This window comes from Callospermophilus lateralis, chromosome 11 (assembly GCF_048772815.1).
Source record: "Callospermophilus lateralis isolate mCalLat2 chromosome 11, mCalLat2.hap1, whole genome shotgun sequence".
Classification (NCBI taxonomy): domain Eukaryota; kingdom Metazoa; phylum Chordata; class Mammalia; order Rodentia; family Sciuridae; genus Callospermophilus; species Callospermophilus lateralis.
In genome coordinates, this window is record NC_135315.1 from 112,022,577 (window position 1) to 112,042,026 (window position 19,450).

Sequence of the window (19,450 nt, forward strand, 5' to 3'; positions counted from 1 at the left end):
TTATGTTATATAACAGTAAAGAATAAATACAAACAAAAACTGGGAATGAAGGGAATTTGTTGTTTTAATATATAATTTCCTAATTATATAACATATGATGAGCATATTTTCACGTCTACTTTTCTCTCTTTAATTTCATAAAATTTGCCAACAGTATTGCTACAGTTCAACAATAATAGATATTTGATTGACCATTAGTAGCTCAGTGTTATTATTTATTAGAAAATGCAAACTAAAATCACAATGAGATATCTCTACACCTCTACTTGAATAAAAAAATTTAAAAAGACTAAATAATTAACAAATTTTGATGGAGCATTCCCTTGCATTGCCATACAAAATGGGATAGCCACTTATAAAACATTTTGACAGTTTTCTATAAAATTAAAACTACCTTTCTTATGGCATCAGCAGTTTCGCTCTGAAGTAATTATGAAAGTAAATTAAAGTATATGTGTTAGGGTCTGTAAACAAGTTGGGATGGCGCCTCGCATTTTGCCAGAGGGAGTGGTTTGGGAGGTAGCACCAGCGAGCCATTAAGTGTGGAGATTCCTTATTGGTTGACTGCTGTATCTAGTTTATGTTAATTAAGATAAACTGTGTGGAATGTATATATACCCCTCCTGTCCTACAATAAACAGCTCCCACTCCTGCTATATCAATCTATACAAGTTGCCCGTCACCCCCCGGTTATTTTGCTGCAGAGGAACTGCGGCATATATATACCCAAAGACAAGACCCAGACACTTACAATAGTAGTTTTTTAAAAAATATTATATAAAAACTGGGCAAATAAATTTTTGTATATCTATATAATACAAACCAACAATTTAAACTCATTTCTGATTCATGAAATAGTTTTTTAAATTTAAAAGATATATTTAAAAAGTCAAAACCTGAACACTACACCTTATATAACTTTATTTAATATGGTGTCAGGAATTAGTTTATTCATTGCTGGTGTACAGAGAATTTGAGGAGAAGACTGCTTATAGAAATGCACAAAGGACTTTGCTGGTGATGGAAATGTCCTGTATAATCACTGTGGCTGTAATTAAATAATTGCAAACTTTTAAGATATCATCAAATTATAAGTTAGAAACTGTTTACATTAAAATGATACTTTAGTAAGACTTAAATTAAAACAAATAAGGAGGCAAGCCACCTAACTAAGGCCATTGCTATAGTTTGGGTATAAGTTGCACCTCAAAGATTCATATAAGAAGCCTTGGTCCTCAGGTGGTAGTATTGGTAGGTACTGTGGACCTTTATGAAGTGAGACCTTTGGGTGGGTTCTAAGTACATTTTAAGTACACATTTAAAACAATTATGGGACTCTGCTGATCCTCTTTCTCATTCTGCTTTGGTTAAAAATGTGAGTTTTGGGGGCTGGGGATGTGGCTCAAGCGGTAATGTGGTCACCTGGCATGTGCACGGCGCTGGGTTCAATCCTCAGCACCACATACAAATAAAATAAAGATGTGTCTGCCGAAAACTGAAAAATAAATATTAAAAAAATTCTCTCTCTCATTCCCTCTCTCTCTCTCTCTCTCTCTCTCTCTCTCTCTCTCTCTCGCTGTTTAAAAAAATGTGTGTTTTTCTCTGATCTTTACTAATGACCTTTAGCATCAGCATCATGAGGTAATTTCATTAATCACTGACTATTGGTAAGTTAGTACTTTGAGCCTCTGAATTGTGGGTTGAATAAGTGTTTTCTCTTTATGAAGTTAAGTATTTCAATTATTTCATTATAGTGATGCAAACATAACCAATCTATTCAGTTATTTCTAAGGGTAAAATATTTGCATTATTCTATATTTCATTCTTTGTCAAATGCCAGGACATGAAATTATAACCATTATGGTATGTCCAAGAAAGATCTAATTCTTCAAGGCACTACCAGGAAAGTGATACTTTCCATTATTGAAACTCTGTTCTATTAAGTAACAGATCAGAAGATTCATTCCAGTCTGGGGCCACAGACAGATTGTCTTATTTTGACACTTTATATACATGATTCTAGAATTCAATTTTAGTTTTATTTGGGGCTATCCAATTTATCTTGTCTTGTTACACCTTCAAGCACCACAGAACATTCTATTCATTTCTTAATTTCCTGAAACATGGCTTTAATCACTGTTTCCATCTCCACATATCTAGGATTTAGGGATTCTGTGTCCTGTCATTAAAATCCTTTTATTCTATGAAAGATCCACCCACCAAAGCTTATAATTTGTTGAATATACATAAACAGAGAACTTCCAATGAAAGTTATTGGTATATAATAAATTCTTCATGTATGTGTCTGTGTGGTGTATGTGTGTATTAGAAATACTACATTTCAGAAATGACTTATTGTTTTGGTATTTGATGAAAGGCTATCCAAATTACATGAAAACATGAATTATTTCAGGATAAATTTTACAATTTAACAAGGAAATAAAATATGCTGCTGTAAATTTTTAGATGGCAAGTTAAAAAAAATCTTGCATTTTAATTCATGAATGATCTCTCTCTCTCTTACTTTTTCTGCCCTTCATTGCAAAATGAAAGAAAGACAGGTATTAAAAACAAAATGGCACAACTGGAAAATTTTGACTATGTAAAATGGAAGATAGAGCCAAAATGGAATGTCTTTAAAATGGTAGAGCCAGAGAGGCATTGTGTTGAACTTCATACAAAATGTCATCATTTTTCCTCATCTTCTCATAATAAGTTTTGTTGACTTTCTAAAGGGGACAAAATCATCCTGGTTTTTGGATGAAACTTTGCAGGACTGTCAGAAAAATCAAATTTTCCTCAAGTATTATTCTTTTTCACAAAACTCAGAAGTACCGGGTCCCCTGCGGCAGATATAAATAGCCTGCCACTTTCGGACTCTGTCTGCTCCACTGCTGTGTGATGCACCATCTCTTGGGAAACAGACCTGCTTCACTGACTTCTCAAATATTTACTTTGTACTACTAAATACTAGGTTAGAAAAAGTCAAGGTGAAATGATTCTTCACAATTTAGAATGGATATTTAGACTTGGGATTCTTTAACATTCTTAGTCATCAATAAAGATCCATTAATTAATTAAAAACATTATAAATCAATGTGAATAAAACAATTAATTTTATGCCATTAAAGCAATTATTGGCATCAAATAGTTAGCACTTAAGAGAGAGATGAGATAAAAAGTGTTTTATTCTCAACTAAATTATCATGGTGAAATAAATCCATGATTATTTCATTATTACAAAAATATAAAATAATTAGTAAATTTTTCAATATTTCTATTTGAGTGTAATATTACCTCAGTAAATTACCAAAAGCAAGGGTAAAAGAGGAAAGAAAATTAGCATATATAAATGTAGGTCCCAATAGATATACCTCATGGCACACACTACAGAATAATGTAACTTTCTTATAAGCTTTTAGACAATAGGTACCTCAATAACTGAGGAGTAGTAAATAAAACTTTTACAGGGAAATGCAGGTGTTTTGCACACACACATAAATACAGTACACAAAACCATAGCCATAGGCACAAAGTCCTGGCTTTATTCAAATGTCAAGTCATGGAGATATTTATTAAACAATTGCCATCTCATTTAATCCTCAAAGCCATATGTCAGTGTATGTGCTCTTTCACTTATTTAATAAATAGGGGGCACCAAGAATCATTGATTTAAATAGCTCACACCATCTTGTAAGTGAAAAGGTTGTATTTTAAACCAGATGTGACTTTATCTATGGTTCATCATATCACAGTTACCCTGCTGCTTTCTGAGAGAAAAGATATAAAAGTGAAAAACTACAAAAGAAACACAAGTACACTGGTGCACAATAATGTGGCTAACAAAGCATTTCAGAGTTTCACCAGATTGCACTTCCCTAATGAATATATAGGAAAAAAAGTCTTATTTTTAAGAAGTCAATGAAGTTAAGAAAAAATTTCTCTGTATATTCTTCATATGATTTATAAAGAATTTTAAAATAGCAATGTGGATCCAGCAATATCACTAAAGTTCATATACAAAAATTGAAATAGGTAGATAAAATAAGTATCACCTCTGCCATGATTGTTTCACCATTATTCACAATATCCAAGTGATAGATTCAAAATATCTATGAACAGATGAATGAATCCAGATGCAGAGAATACACAGGGATACACAATGAAATAGTACTCAGTCTTTAAAAAACAAAGAAATCTTGGCATTTACAATAACATAGATGAACCTAAAGATCATCATGTTACATGAAATAGCCAGGCACAGAAAGAGAAGCACCACAGAATCTTATTTACATGTACAATCTCAAAAAATTAAACATCATAGAAGTACAGAGTAGGATTGTAGCCGCAAGGGTCTGACAGAATTGGGGAAGATTGAAGATTTTGGTTAAATACTACAAAACTTTTTTATATACAGAGAAGTAATTTACAGAGATATATTATATAACATGACAACTGTAATTAATATCAACATATTATTCTTGAAAATCTCTAAAGACTAGAATGTGTGTGTGGTGTGAGGCACTATAACCAGCGTCTCAGACAGGCAAAGCACACAGACTTACCATTGAGTTACACAACCAGCTTCTAAATAGTAGATTTTTAAGTGCTCTCACCAACAAAAAGAGTTAAGTAGGTGAGATAATATGTATGTCAAATATTTCAGTTTAGCCATTATACACTGTATACATATTTCAAAGCATCATGTTTTACTGTGTATCTATGTTTTATCTATTAAGAAAAAAATGAATTTAAAGATAATGAAACAATGTTGAACAATCAGATCTCTAATATAAATAAATGAGTGAATGAATTAAAAACTAAGGTAGTCGTGTTCAAATTGGTTTAGGCTCAAATGCCAAAGCAACCAAATTTACACAATTTTTCCAATCTTCTTTTTATGATCTCTCTAAAATTTTTCATGTAGATTATTACATGACTAAAATTATTTCAACAAATTTTATGTGGGAAAAAGTTTTCAATTTTAATGAGGCATGCCTAGTTTTACAATTACTGCATCATATGATACAGTATTTAACTGTGACAGAAATGACCAAAGTGGAAGCTAGGTGTGGCCAAGCACACCTGGGATCCCACCTACTCTGGAGGATCACAATTTTGAGACCAGCCTTGGCAATTTTTCTGGACCTTCTCTCAAAATAAAAATGGCTGAGGATTTAGATACCCCTAGTACCATCAATAAACAAAACTAAACAAAAAAACATAAATAAAAACAAACCAAAAAACCCTGTCAAGAATCTTTTATATTTTAAAGCAGCTGTACCAGTTTTCATTCCTACAGCAATGCATGAAAGTCTCTGTCTTCAAGCATTCTCATCAGTACTTGGTAAGAAAAATATTTTATGTACTTTTTATAGTGTATAGCAGCGCTTTATGCTGTTTATTATGTAAGTTACTATGTTTTTTTAGAAATTTAAGGTTTACTCAGAAGTTGAATGGAAAGTAGAGTTCCCATATGTTCTGAGACATGCAACCACCAAACCATCTTGGTTTCTCCTAATATTGACATCTTGCATTATTGAGGTGCCTTCTTTATATTGAAACATTGTTATTAATGAAAGTCTATGTGAGTTTTTTACTCAGTCTTGTATCTGTGATGAGTTTTAACAAGTATATAATGACATGTATATACCCACCATTATATAAGCATATCAAATAATTTCATTGATTCAAATGTTTTCTTATTCTGATTTATAATTTTGGTTATTGTGCTTTGTTTTCTAGTAGTCCCCTTCCCCAGGTGAAAACACTTGAGTCTGAATTTCTTAAATGCTTAATATTTCTTAATATATTCTTTTTTGATTAATTTATTTATTCAAATTTGTTAAACATGACAGCAGAATATATTTCAATTCATAGGATACATATAGAACAAAATTTTTATGTATCCTGTTCTTCACAAAGTAGAGTCACACCTTTTGTGTCTTCCATGTACTTAGGGTAATGACTTCCATCTCATTCCACCATCTTTCCTACCCCCATATTCCCTCTCCTCCCCTCCCCTTTGCTCTATCTAGAGTTTGTCTAATTTTCTCATGGTCCACCTCCCATCCCCATTATGAATTAGTATCTTTATATCAGAGAAAATATTTAGCCTTTAGTATTTTTTTTGGTATTGGCTTACTTCACTTATTCTCCAACTTCATTCATTTACCTGCAAATGTCAGGATTTTATTCTCTTCTAATGCTGAGTAACATTCCATTGTGTATATATATATATATATATCCCACAGTTTCTTTATTAATTCATCTATTGAAGTGCATCTAGGTTGGTTCCACAATTTAGCTATTGTGAATTGTACTGCTATAAATATTATTGTGGCTGTGTCACTGTAGTATGCTGGTGTTAAGTCCTTTGGGTATAACCCAAGGAGTTGGATAGCTGGGGCAATTGGTGGTTCCATTCCAAGTTTTCCAAGGAATCTCCATACAACTTTCCAGATTGGTTGTACCAATTTGCAGTTCTGCAAGGGAATTTGACTCAGTGTTGCACTGTTGGTCTGTTTCTAGGACTCAGAACTTTCTAGACATTTGTTTAATAGCATATCACAATGCTTATTTGCTTAATTCATGTATAGATTTGGTTATCTGTGAAGTAAGGATTGTTTTCATGGTTTCAAAGACTTTCTCACAAGGGTATTAGTTTCAGAAATTCTCTGGGTAAGAATTCTTCCAGAAAACCCTGTATGAATAACATTTACAGAAAGCTGGTTTCCAGGCAAATGATAAAATGCCAAACATTATACATAGTTTCCCCAGCTTCAGGTTTCTCAAAGAAGTTCCTAATTAAGTTTATTTAGTGTGCATGTATTTTTTTTACATGAAAAATCTTTTAATTTTTTTATCTGACTGAGGGTGGAACAAGAATGTTAAGCAGATTGACATATTTTTGTTTGTAGATATATATTTCTAAATAGTGCCCATTACATGGAAGTTTCTCACTTCTTCCCTTGATGTTACTGAAATACCTCATGCATTTAATGGGCACATTGATTATTATCTATGGAACAGTTGAGTGTAGTAGCATTTTCTACTTCTTCACTTCTCAACCACTTCTAATATGATCTTTTTAACAAATTATTTTATTAAAATAATTCCCCCAAATAAAAGTCTACAAAACCCTAGAAAACATTACAATTAATAACTTTCTATCGTTTACTGATATTCCTCAACTATTAAAATTTGTCTCTTTAGCCTTATTTCTGTTGAAATAAATTTCCTGTACTATTATTTTCTTTATGACACTTTGTTTGTTTGAATGGACTTGACTTTTTAGTATGATAGTTTGTCTTGCTTTGTTTCTGAATAAATTGTGTCTTTAAAATATAATTATTATTTTTTATTTCAAAAACTTGATAACACATTTTAACCAGAAAAAAATACTTATTTTGAAACTGTCTGTTAGGTTTAATTTTTAATTTTATTTTTTAAAAATTTATATCTTTGAACAACTCATCTTCAAACATCATTTTGTCTTTTACTGACCCTGTTGGTATAGATATTATGCTCAATTCCACTGCCAATACATCTTCTTTAACCGGATGTCTTGAAAGTTCTAAAGTACTATTTAGCATTTTTGCTGAGATCTGATACATCCATGTATTGATTTTAAAGTCATTAATTCTGCAAATTCATGCACTAAAAATATCAGAATTTATGGAGGATAAAAGATATGACAGAGTAATTAAAACTTTGGCAGCTTTGTAATCTGGGCTTCAGCTAAGCTTCTAACTATTCTAATAATCACACAAGCATATTAAACCTCCACTGGCATTTCAGCCCAGGATCAGCCAGTTCATCAGATGCAGACAATGCAGGGCTTTTTGCCTCTTCCTTGAAGACTTTCAAAAGAAGCATGGATTCTATCCCAATTAAAATTTTGATAGAACCTACATTTCTATCAATCAGGTTTTATTTAAGCACTTATTTTTTGCACAGGGGAAATATCTCTGCATTTATTTTATTTCTATTTGTAGCATCACAGTATCACCAGAGAGCTTGAAATCTTTGGGAGAAAAACACTGTTTGCAGCCACTAAAATGAATACCATTGCTCTTAGAAAAACACACTTGGCAGATATTTCCAGCTATAATTTTTCCTTTTCTTTTTTTTTTTTTTGACAATTGTTTTATTGATTTTTATTTTAATTAGTTATACATGACTGTAGAATGCATTTATGCGCTTTGATATATCATACATAGATGGGATATAATATCTCATTTTTCTGACTGTACATGTTGCAGAATCATATTGGTCTTGTAGTCCCATATATACATAAAGTAATAATGTCTTTTTCATTCAATTATCCTTCCAATCACCACATCCCCTTCTTTCTTCTCCCATAACTTCTCTCTACCTAATCTAAGGTAACACTATTATTCTCTAGTGCCTCCCACCTTATTGTGAATTAGCATCTGCATATTAGAGAAAATATTTGGCCTTTGGTTTTCTGGGATTGGCTTATTTTGCTTAGCATAATATTTTGCAACTCCATACATTTACTGGCAAATGCCTTAATTTCATTGTTCTTTGAAGTGGAGTAATATTCCATTGAGTATATATACCACATGTTCTTTATCCATTCATCTATGAAGGACACCTAGGTTGGTCCCATAGTTTAGCTATTGTGAATTGAGTTGCTATAAACATTGACTTGGCTGCATTACTGTAATAAGCTGATTTTAAGTTCTTTGGATATAAACTGAGGTATGTAATTTCTCCTTTTCTTACTTGAAATTTTGGCATGTGTTCTTTTATTGTGCTACATATTTTGAGGCTTAAAATCATTTATTTTTTTCATATTTCTCTTTATTTGTTATAATATTGCAATAGGAGTGTGAACATTAATAGTCTGTAAAGAAGATTTTCTAAAAAAATTTTGCATTCTCTCTGAATTTGAATGCTATTATAGCATACCTATGTGAAGCTATTAAAATTCATGCATTATTTTGTTTTATTTATGGATAATATTGTCTGTACCATAAAATGATTATATGGTGAATATACAGTGTGAAGATAAAAATAAATTCATTGTAAGCTTGAATATGAGTAGAATAATTTTAGAAACCTCCTATTATGGTTTATATATGGTTTTTATATGTCACCCAAAGGCTTGTTTACTAGACCTTGCACTCAGTCTGAAGATATAGAGTTGGTGGTTTCTTTTAGAGGTGGGATTTAGTTCAAAGTCACTAGGCCATTGAAAGTGCTTCACTTACAAGGTATAGATGCTGTACTACTTGGATCCTGGTTAATTATTATGAGATGATTATTGTAGAAAAATAAGCCTGCCCCCCTCTCTCTCTTTCTCTCTCTCTCTCTCTCTCTCTCTCTCTCTCTCTCTCTCTCTCTCTTTCTCTCTGTCTTTCTCTGTCTTTCTATAACCTGTCCCTCTCACACACTTTTGGGCCATGGTGGTGATGCTAAGATTATCCACTATACACTAAGATGTGAGTGCCATGCCCCTGAAATTCTAGAAAAGTGAGCTTAATAAGTATCTTCTCTTTATACTTAAGTCACTCACAAGTATTCTAGTACAGCAAAGGACCACCATTTATTTATATATTTATTAAAGAGACATAGCTATACAAAAGTCTTGAAAAGTTTATTTGGGGCCAAGTAACTGAAGTCTAGCTATTGAAGTATAGAAAAAAGGAATGTACTTCAGTTTCTAGGTTTGACTCTTGAGCTTTCCAATATATTATCCTCTTCTTCCTATTACATCACAAATTTGAAGGCACCACTAAAAAAGTAACTTCAATCATGGGAAAGCCATATAAGCAGAAAAGTATAATTCTAACAGCTTGAAATGAACTCTGGTTGTGGAAAATTAATCATTATTATACCTTAACAACATATTTGCACTATTTGTTTCAGCATGCCTAATATAATGACAAATTGCCAGAAGAAGAAACTGGGAAGTATAAGAGGAGAAATAGCTGATTTGGAAGCACCTCAGAAAGTGTTGACTATATAATAATTTATATTCTCCAATTCAGTGGGGGTAGGGGCGCTGTCCCATGCCACCCTACAGCATCAGAAATTAAATCCAATGCATTTTTCATATGGATATTTTTATAGCTACTGTCTACCCACAAGTTTGGTGACTCCCTATGACTTATGATAATGCTTCTTAGTGCTTTGTGGCAACTGCTGTCCTCAAGAATGTTAAATTTGCTCTATAAGCAAACCATGATTTACTAAGAGGAAACAACTTGAAACAATAAGTATTAGATTCACAATTTTTGTAAACTAATTTAGAGAAACCTGAGAAACAATTCCTTATTTCAGATGCCATAAGCCATGTGAGAGGTGGAACTTCTAACAAGATCTGTGAAGAATCTGATATTTTATATTACATGTTTAGTTTCAATTTATGTAGTGCATCACAAAGGTATTAAGACAGCAAAAAGAAGGAGGTGTGTAATTGAATTTCTATAGAACAATGGCTCAAATACATTAGGATTCCTTGCTAAATCTAATATTTTATATGTGAATTAATGTTCAGAAACTATTTTATATTTTGACATGTTCATTGACATGTCCTGAGTTTCTTTCTTAAGAGAGACTGACCCTTTAACCCACTACATTCTAGTTTTCAAAAACAAAAGAAAACAAACAAATTTTAGAAGTGACTATAACCAATATGTTATGACAAATGGGGTGATACACCCTTGAAGACTGCACACAGGAAATTGGTATGTTTAGTTTTGAGGAAGAGCTGTTCCTTAAGCACAGATGTTACAGCTTACACAAGGGAAGCATGCTAGGATAGGCAGCCACTCTCTCAGTGGGGATGGGCCACCTCAATTTTTGGAAACAGATTTTCATTGCCAAACCTAGGGTGTATTATACTCACTGCCTAATTTTCTTTCCATCAGCTGAATTTCTTGCCCTCAATAAGAATAGAACCATTTTCTTGGGTAGAAGAGTATTTATATCAACCCTAGATCCACATGTTTGAAATAAACATTCTTTTTATTGGATATCATAGTCCAGATTGAGCGTCTCACAGGATTACCCCCTTGTTCCCAAAATCATTCATTCAATGTAAGTCCAAGTCCCCGGATGATCCGTAAGACGTAGTCTTTTTTTATCTTGTGTAAAGATAAAAAAAAATAGAAAGAGGCATATAAGTCAACTAGCAATCATAAGACACAATCTAGACATATTGGTGAACAACTTAGTTTTCACTTTGAGAATGCCTTGAAATGAAGCAAATTCGGGTGGAAATGATATAGAGCTAGAAAAAATAATATTCCTGATGATGGTACTCAAACATCTGAACCCAGTTCTAGTAAAGTTTTAGTTTTCTGTTGATTCATTGGTGGGTGTGTGTTTGTGTGTGTGTGTGTGTGTGTGTGTGTGTATGTGTGTGTGTTAGAATCAATGCATTTGTGTCTTTAGTTTAAGTCAGTTTGAGGTTAATATTGTAGTCTGATTTTCTATGAAAATCTGAAACTTCACTTGATAAAGTGAGTGGCTTAGAAACAACAGAAATGTATTTCTCAAAGTTCTGGAGGCTGGCAATTGCAAGATCAAAGGGCTGGCCAATTTAGTGTCTGATGAAGACCACACTTTCAGAAAACTTGTTGTTGTGTTCTCACATAGTAGAAGAAATTCATGAGGGCTTTACCTATGACCTATTTAATTCCCAGGGCTTTACCTATGACTAAATCCCTGTCTAGTACCTGATTTCATCACCTTGGAGATTAGAATTTCAATAGACACATGGACAATAACAAACTTCATATCACAACAAACATAATCACAGCAGCTGAGATTTCTGGCCCTACTTCTGACTATTCTAGATGCAATTGTTATAAATGTCTTGTTTAAAAATATTAATAAATGTGAAATTCCTTCAATTCACTCTGAATCTTTGGGGTTCTCATGCAGATTCTGGGTGGAATCCCGTGGCAGGCATACTTCCAGAGAGTCCTCTCTTCATCCTCAGCCACCTACGCTCAAGTGCTGTCCTTCTTGGCAGCTTTTGGGTGCCTGGTGATGGCTCTGCCAGCCATACTCATTGGGGCCATTGGCGCATCAACAGGTAAATAAATCTCTGGGAGCTTCACCATAGTCGTCACTTAATTTGCCAGTTCCACCACCGGTTGCCTTCCCTGTTTTTCTTCCCTCTTACCTCCACATAGTGAATGCCTCTTCATTCATGGTTCCTTATGTGCCTCGTATAGCATTCAGCAAATTGCATTGCAGTTCAGCGATCTTCACGTGTTTTGATTGCTTACTACATTGACAAACATTCATAAGTACACCTCCTCCCCAATTTTGCTATATTATCAATTGTATCCACTTCCATCCCCAGTGGTTCTCAACCATGGTGCACAGTGACCCCACCTGAGGAGTGGAGAGGGACTTTCTACAAAACATCTACCCCTGGCCTACTCCACAGGGTATTTAATAATCAAAGATAGAGCCAAACACTAGTGTGTGTGTGTATGTGTGTCTGTGTGTGTGTGTGTGTGTGTGTGTTTAACAGCCCCCCCCCGGTGAGTCAAAGCTAAGCCAAAGTTGAGAGGCACCAGCTTAAGAAAAATTCACCTGTCTTCATCATGACTACCCACAGACCACTCTGAACTTCAGAGTCTACCTCTATGATTTCAATAGTTTGTTCAAGGTGTTTTTCCCCCTTGGAGAAATAAGTGAGTATGTGTATGGATTAAGATAAGCTAAGAAACTAAATGGTAAAAGAGAAAGGGAGAGAGAAAGAGATAGAACACAATAAGAAATGTTTTTTTCCCTGTTATCCTTTATGTGAAACACTTTAAACTCTCACCTTTAATTTGAACTTAATCGCTCCTCATCCTATGTTCCCTATATGGTGGAAGAGAAAAACAAGCTCCTTTGGGCCTCTTTCGTAAGCACATTGATCACATGCAGGAAGGCTCTGCCTTCATGACCCAGTCTTCGGTCAAGGTCCTGTAATACCTAATCTCAACTCTTTGGGATTAGAAATGAAATAAACTAGGAGGGCATAAACTTCAGACCTTGACTAACATAATGATGGTGATGGAAATTTTTGGCATGTTCAGTGTTTTCCATTTTTTCAGAGTCAGACTTCTGACTATTCTAAATGTGATTGCAATGCAACTCTTAAGAGCATTTAAAACACATCACATTAACGAAATTCAAAAGAGTAACCTAAGTAGAGAAAAATAAAACAGTTAAAAAACAATTTTTCTTTTACCTCATTGTACTTTTTAAAGATGACCCAGGGTGATGCTCACATGGTGGTTCTGACTTTTAACTCAGGAGCTATTTATTGGATCTTTTAGTTTTTGAAAGAACAGTCATGGTTCAGAGAATACTCTTTTCATTCCAGTTGTTGGTTCATGACATAAATGAACATTCAAAAAGATAAAAAAGATGTGCAGTGTCTGCCTTTTGGGGGGTGGAAAATTAAAAAAAAATACAGGATTTATTTCACAAGCAGAAGACAGATCTGGAGATTATTTGGAGGGTGGTAGGAAAACAGACTGATTAAAACAGCATAAAGGCATTTTTTTCTGGACTGAGTGTAACTTAGCAGTTATTTCTGGTATCATGTCATCTCTGTTAAGGCTTTAGAGTTGGCATCGTTTCAGCATGGCTTTAATGTTGATCATAATGGAAAATGGGGACAAGGAAAAGTAGCAGAATTCAAAGGAAACAACCCTATCATTCTGACATTAAGGAAGTTCAGCAAATAAAAGAAATTATTTTAATATGTGTTTACAAGTTCCTTGTGTTCTTCAACACAGGAAGCAATAAAGAAGCTACATATTCTAAGATAAACATATGCTTCAGTCCTCTTACCTTAATTCAAAAACCTTAGTTCAAAATCCTTCTGAAAAATCTCAGTTTTATGAGTATAATTTTTATTCAGTAAAGATGGTTCAGTTCTTAATATAGCAAGTCTCCTGCTTCTTGTAAGTAAAATTCCACACAAGATTAAATGAAATTAGAAAAATTATGCCAAGATAGCTCCTAAATCAAGCTTATAAACAGGAAAAATGAGAGGTAACAACAGCCATGCTGTAGTCTCTTGCACACAGATAACTAGGCCTAAGGAAGTGGTCCAGAGAAAATTCTGTGGTTCAGTCTAAGAGCATTTGTTTTCTATGATTCTATGTAATATGATGCCACATTGAAGAAAAGGAGTATGTATGTCATCATCATATTCTAAGCAGATGTCATGAATGAGACTGATGGTAATCAATACCCTTTAGAGGTCAGAAGATGTGAGACATTTCCACATGGCCATCACATGGACTTTCCACTTAAGCAGGCTAACGTATGTGATGCTCAGTTGGTTTCAGAACTACCTAGTAAACAGCATGACCCAGATGGGTAGAGAAGATATGCCTCCTGGTTGTTACGCTTGTGGTTTCTACTCAACAGACTGGAACCAGACTGCATATGGGCTTCCAGATCCCAAGGCAAATGAAGAAGCAGACATGATTTTACCGATTGTTCTGCAGTACCTCTGCCCTGTGTACATTTCTTTCTTTGGCCTTGGTGCTGTGTCTGCTGCTGTTATGTCTTCAGCTGATTCTTCCATCTTGTCAGCAAGTTCAATGTTTGCTCGGAACATCTACCAGCTTTCCTTCAGACAAAATGTAAGAACTCTTTTTTTTTTAAATTTGTAATTTATGATTATTGTTGCTATTTCTGCTGTCATTGTACTTAATGTTTGTAGAATATGTATGCTTAGAGATTCCTTATATTCAACCTGTGCTGTAACCAAGCAGTAAAAAAGCTACATATTCTAAGACAAACCTGAACTTCAAGTTATCTTACCCTATCAAGTTCAGATTCAGCATCCCTAATCCAAAATGTGAAATTTGAAATGCTCCAGAATCCGAAACATTTTGATAACTGACATGTTGTTACAAGCAGGAATTTCACACTATGAAACTTTTATACACAAAATTATTAAAAATTCTGCATGTCAGTCTATGTACATAAGGTGTATATGAAACCTAAATTAATTTCTTTTTTAAACTTGGGCCCCATCCCAAAGATCTTTCATTATATAAGTGGATATTCCAAAATCCAAAAATATATGAAATCCATTGCTAATACTAGGCATTTTACCTAAGGAATGTTTAATCTGTATATATGTGTTCATATCCTATATTAATTCCATTTTCTGTAATTCTATATTCTATAAACCTTGATTAGGCATACTAGTTTAAATGACACTGAGCTTACATGTGCTGAAAATGCATATTAACAATACATTTTATCATTCATGTTTTTTCTAAATATTTATTTCTTAGTTGTATAAAACACCTTTATTTTGTTTATTTATTTTTATGTGGTGCTGAGGATCGAGCTCAGGGCTTCACATGTGCTAGACGAGTGCTCTACCGCTGAGCCACAACCCCAGCCCTATCATTTATGTTATACTTAAAGGAACAAATCAATACAACTATTTTCCAAGATATTTCATCATGTTGCCGTAATTAAATTTCTTGTCTTCTGACAAAAGATTACTGCATCTTAAAATATCTTAGCAAACCATTTGGTCTGATTAAGTCCAGTGGGAGACAGGAAACACTGGCAGAAGCAGGACACTCTAGGTTATGTTATGCATATTTGTGTAAACTCTGAACTGCTTTTCATTCAGACTCCCAAGTCTACCTTTGTCATGAAATATCCCCTCGATTTAATTTTCTTTACTGAATCAAGTGGTTGCAGAACAGAAGGCTTTTGTAGTCCCGAGGGACCCAGAACACCTCTGGAGAGCCTTTCTTCCCACTGAGCTTGGTCTCTGTGTTTTTAGGTCATGTTACAGAGTAGTCCCAGTGGTTTTAACAAGGAAAAGTCATGGAAAAGCCCTTTTGTGTGGCACCAGAAGGTGGTCAGTCTTAAAGACAGTAGTACTCCTACAAAGAGAGGAAGTGATGACAGTCACAGCTCTCTCCGTGCCACATGAAGACTATTCATGAATATATATAAGCAAAATTCTCCCTTGCCGCATGGTCCCTGGATGATACCACATTAGCTCATCTTCTTCCCCTGTGCGTTCAGGCAAAGGATGTGGTGATCTAGCTTCATGCATATGGCACTCAGAAGCCCCACTCCACCAATCACCTGGGAGGTCATCAAGATTGTAGCTTCAGGTGTTGTAGGTTAGGTTGGGTTTGCCCACAGAGAAGATCATTTACCCTGGGGGATTCCTTAGACAAGTTGTAAAGGGTAAATAAAGATGCATCCTGGTCTTCACCCACATGAGTCCACATATTGGTGCAATGCTGACCCTCATCAATTTCTTACAGGCATCAGACAAAGAAATTGTCTGGGTCATGCGGATCACTGTGTTTGTGTTTGGAGCATCTGCAACAGCCATGGCCTTGCTGACGAAGACCGTGTATGGGCTCTGGTACCTGAGCTCCGACCTTGTCTACATCATCATCTTCCCACAGCTGCTCTGTGTTCTCTTTGTCAAGGGGACCAACACGTACGGGGCAGGGCAGGTTACATTACTGGGCTTTTCCTGAGAATCACTTGGGGGGAGCCGTACTTGTACCTGCAGCCCTTGATCTTTTACCCTGGTTATTACTCTGATAAGAACGGTATCTATAACCAGAGATTCCCATTTAAAACACTTGCCATGGTCACCTCATTCCTAGCTAACCTCGGTATCTCTTATCTAACCAAATACCTATTTGAAAGTGGAACCTTGCCACCCAAATTAGATGCATTTGATGCTGTTGTTGCAAGGCACAGTGAAGAAAACATGGATAAGACAATTCTGGTCAAAAATGAAAATATTAAATTAAATGAACTTGCACCTGTGAAGCCTCGACAGAGCATAACTCTCAGCTCAACTTTCACCAATAAAGAGGCCCTTCTTGACATCGATTCCAGTCCAGAAGGCTCTGGGATTAAAGATAATTTACAATGACACCATCTAAATAAAACACTGCTTTTGCAAACAGAGCACTATAGTAGGATAGTCCTGGAAAGATGTTTCATGGCACATATAATACATATTAAAATTATAAACAACGTTCAAGAGAACAAAATCCTTGCAAAAAATATGAATATGTACTAAAGCAGGGATTCAGGAAAAGTAATGTGCAATTGCACAAATACAGACTAAACTAGAAGGAAGCAGCTATGAATTTTATTCTATTTTTTGATTTCATTTTATTTCTTATCCATAGTAGTTTCTATTTTGACACTAGATAGTTTTGTTAGGAATATAAAAATAAAAATGCCCCAAAGAAAAGATGGCCCAATTATTTATCATTTTTATGGAAAAATAGTGTGCAGATGAAAGAGCCTAAGAAAGGAAATTGGGTGATTTTGATCCAAACTTTGTTAATGCACTTTTTAATGACCAGTGTTAATGCACTGGTGAGTCAGATTGTCAGACTGAGGCTCTGAGAATAACTCACAGCTACTCTGATGAATGATGTAATGAGTTAATCAGTTGATTTTTCTTGATATAATGATTAACCCCTTCTTTCGTGGTCTGAACTGAAACATTTGCTGAATATGCAATCTCCACTCCCCGCCTCTAGCTCAGGGGATCCAACCCAATGTCTTGAGCATCTAGACAAGTTCTCTGCTGCTAAACTACACAACCAGCCCTGTAATCTGTCATTCTTTGAGTAATGGCATGTATTTTTCTGAGCACAGGCAAAGCAAACACACAAAAATTATTTCATAGTGGCACTTTTTTATGTGCAAGATGACAGAAAAGAGAGATAACTTTGGAAAAAGAACACTGGGATCCTTTGACTACATCCATAACTAACATGTGTGTAGATAATAATACCTGGAGCATAGCAAAATTATTAGGCAAATTTACAGCATTAAATCAAGAAGGACATTAAACAAAAAGTGATATGAAGAGATAAAAGAATCATTTTTGTCTTCAACTAAAGTATATACAGTTTTGTTGCATGATAAAAGAAATAGTATTTTGGGTAACCATTCAAATCAGGATTGGAAGTGAAGATGAGCCATGGGTAAAGAGCAGTAGCTATGCAATACCATTATGGTTGATGAAAGACAGACTACTAGATTAACATGTATTAACAGAAGTTCCCAAAGCACCTCCTAATAGTAAAATTGGAAAAACAAATCACACTTATTGTTTTATATTCATTAATGAGGTGACCTAGTATTAAGGGATCTGCTCTGTGGCACTTTTTTGCATAAACCAGGTTTAGATATTGGACAGAAATTTTATATTGAATTTTAAAATGTGAACAAAAGTGGAAAGTAAAAATAAGTTCTAAAAGGAAGAAGCCATCAATTTTAACACTTGAAGTGTACATAGTTTTCATGAGGTCAGTCACTATTATTTTACTCCTTGTCTGGCGTTAAAATACATATATATCTATCTGTCTATATCTATCTATATCTATATATATATATATATATATATATATATATATATATATATATATATATATATATAATGGTTTTTATCCATTATAGAATTATTAATTCTTTGACCACCAATCATACATTATTGAAATAACTGGAGCTGTATTGACAAAATCAGAGTATATTTATGAGCTGAAAAATATTCCGGGAATTCTATTCAATAAAGAAAGCTAGTCTGAATTTTGAAACAGAAGCACTTTTTTCAAAAAATATTCCTTTTTGTGATTCATAAGGAAAATGCTGTTAACTCCATGTCTGGCATTAAGTCTATACAATGAATAGAATAGAATTTTTTTTTTTTAGGTTTCAAATAGAATTATCTCAAAACAAATATTTTCTTCATTATAAAAACAAGTTAAATTCCCAATGTAGTTTGTTAAATGTGAAATGAAATCATTTTACATATTGTCGTGTCCTATATATTTACAGTGCTTTATTGAAACATGATGATAAATATGACAATGCGTTCAAAATTTTTTATTGAAAACCATATATACCTAAATGAAGATAATTTTTTATTCATATATTTTTTGAGGATCTACTTAGTACTGTGGAGTACTTGTGAGGGGTATGCTTTTGGAAACTGAGTACAGGAATCCAAGATACTGAGACATGATTGAGAAGAGAGCCAGGGAAAGGAAGTTGATTAGAAAAAAAAAAAAACAGATAAAAACATATGACATGTAAAAGTATTGACCAATGGGGACTACAGTTCCTGGAAAACTGATATTCCACATGTACCATGCACCCAAATAGCAACTCTGTCCATTCCATCCTGTAACATTCGTCTCAGCTCATTGAGGCACAGGTATACACTATTAGCATCAGGAAGCACATCATCTACACTGTAGCCTTCAACAGTGGGGCATACTCTCCACAGACATTGCTTTTAACAATTTTCTTGAGTAACAATTGTTCTAACAACCTTATTAAAATTCTGTGAAAAAATAATTAATATTGATAGTAAATTTTCTTCCCATTTAATTCATTTTGTAAAAATAGAAAGGTACAGGGAAATACA

At 34.1% G+C, this 19,450-nt stretch overlaps 1 pseudogene; it reads left to right on the forward strand.

Annotated features, from left to right (window-relative positions):
• The first annotated feature begins 480 nt into the window (after window positions 1-480).
• LOC143410765 (high affinity choline transporter 1-like) lies at window positions 481-16,933 on the forward strand (annotated as a pseudogene).
• Window positions 16,934-19,450: the final 2,517 nt, after the last annotated feature.